We start from the raw sequence: 2,500 nt of genomic DNA on the forward strand, positions 1-2,500 counted from the left end.
CAATGATGCTGGAAACTTACATTCAAAGCTGGGAAAATGTGCTCATCTACAGGCATCCCCACTTAGGGACGTCGTAGCACCTTGACTCGGGTGGCGTTGGAAAGGTCTGGTCCAGGGGAACACGGGCGTGTCAAGGTTGCCACGCGCACGCGCATCCCCGCTAAACAGGAGCCCAAACAAAACTTTAAACGGAGCTACCGAATTGGAAACCATCAATCCTGGGAAAATAACAACTCACACGTGTGCCCCTTATGCTAACTTGAATTTAGAAACCGTCCTCAACAAAATCCCACGTTCGGGCGCAAAACTGCACGTTTGAGGCCACATTTTCAATGATGCTGGAAACTTACATTCAAAGCTGGGAAAATGTGCTCATCTACAGGCATCCCCACTTAGGGACGTCGTAGCACCTTGACTCGGGTGGCGTTGGAAACGTCTGGTCCAGGGGAACACGGGCGTGTCAAGGTTGCCACGCGCACGCGCATCCCCGCTAAACAGGAGCCCAAACAAAACTTTAAACGGGGCTACGGAAAAGGGGAGAGCTTTTTCGGGGACAAACACCACTCACGTCGGTGCCCCCTGTTCCAACTTGAATTTAGAAACCGTCCTCAACAAAATCCCACGTTCGGGTGAATAACTGTGAATTTTAAGGCACATGCCTCTCTGGGCTGGGAGAGTGCATTCAAATAGGAGAAATTGGCTTCATTTAGAGGCATCCCCACTTGGGGACGTCGTAGCACCTTAACTCAGGTGGCGTTAGAAAGGTCTGGTCCAGGGGAACACGGGCGTGTCATGTTTGCCACGCGCACGCGCATCCCCGTTGAACAGGAGCCAAAACAAAACTTTAAACGGAGCTACGGAAAAGGGGAGAGCTTTTTCGGGGACAACCACCACTCACCTCGGTGCCCCCCATCCCAACTTGAACTTAGAAACCGTCCCCAGCGAAATCCCACGTTCGGGCGAATAACTGTGAATTTTAAGCCCCTTTTCCTCTCAAGCTGGAAACGTGCAAAGTTGGGAAAATGTGCTCATCTACAGGCATCCCCACTTGGGGACGTCGTAGCACCTTGACTCAGGCGGCGTTGGAAAGGTCTGGACCAGGGGAACACGGGCGTGTCATGTTTGCCACGCGCACGCGCATCCCCGCTGAACAGGAGCCAAAACAAAACTTTAAACGGAGCTACGGAAAAGGGGAGAGCTTTTTCGGGGACAACCACCACTCACCTCGGTGCCCCCCATCCCAACTTGAATATAGAAACAGTCCCCAGCCAAATCCCACGTTCGGGGGCAAAACTGCTCGTTTGAGGCCACATTTTCAATGATACTGGAAACTTACATTCAAAGTTGGGAAAAGGTGTTCATTTACAGGCATCTCCACTTAGGGACGTCGTAGCACCTTAACTCAGGCGGCGTTAGAAAGGTCTGGTCCAGGGGAACACGGGCGTGTCAAGGTTGCCACGCGCACGCGCATCCCCGCTGAACAGGAGCCAAAACAAAACTTTAAACGGAGCTACGGAAAAGGGGAGAGCTTTTTCGGGGACAACCACCACTCACCTCGGTGCCCCCCATCCCAACTTGAATATAGAAACCGTCCCCAGCCAAATCCCACGTTCGGGGGCAAAACTGCTCGTTTGAGGCCACATTTTCAATGATACTGGAAACTTACATTCAAAGTTGGGAAAATGTGCTCATCTACAGGCATCCCCACTTGGGGACGTCGTAGCACCTTGACTCAGGCGGCGTTGGAAAGGTCTGGACCAGGGGAACACGGGGGTGTCAAGTTTGCCACGCGCACGCGCTTCCCCGCTGAACAGGAGCCCAAACAAAACTTTAAACGGGGCTACGGAAAAGGGGAGAGCTTTTTCGGGGACAAACACCACTCACGTCGGTGCCCCCTGTTCCAACTTGAATTTAGAAACCGTCCTCAACAAAATCCCACGTTCGGGTGAATAACTGTGAATTTTAAGGCACATGCCTCTCTGGGCTGGGAGAGTGCATTCAAATAGGAGAAATTGGCTTCATTTAGAGGCATCCCCACTTGGGGACGTCGTAGCACCTTAACTCAGGTGGCGTTAGAAAGGTCTGGTCCAGGGGAACACGGGCGTGTCATGTTTGCCACGCGCACGCGCATCCCCGTTGAACAGGAGCCCAAACAAAACTTTAAACGGGGCTACGGAAAAGGGGAGGGCTTTTTCGGGGACAACCACCACTCACCTCGGTGCCCCCCATCCCAACTTGAATTTAGAAACCGTCCCCAGCCAAATCCCACGTTCGGGGGCAAAACTGCACGTTTGAGGCCACATTTTCAATGATACTGGAAACTTACATTCAAAGTTGGGAAAAGGTGTTCATTTACAGGCATCCCCACTTGGGGACGTCGTAGCACCTTAACTCAGGCGGCGTTAGAAAGGTCTGGTCCAGGGGAACACGGGCGTGTCAAGGTTGCCACGCGCACGCGCTTCCCCGCTGAACAGGAGCCCAAACAAAACTTTAAACGGGG

Source organism: Osmerus mordax, chromosome 7 (assembly GCF_038355195.1).
Source record: "Osmerus mordax isolate fOsmMor3 chromosome 7, fOsmMor3.pri, whole genome shotgun sequence".
Lineage (NCBI taxonomy): Eukaryota > Metazoa > Chordata > Actinopteri > Osmeriformes > Osmeridae > Osmerus > Osmerus mordax.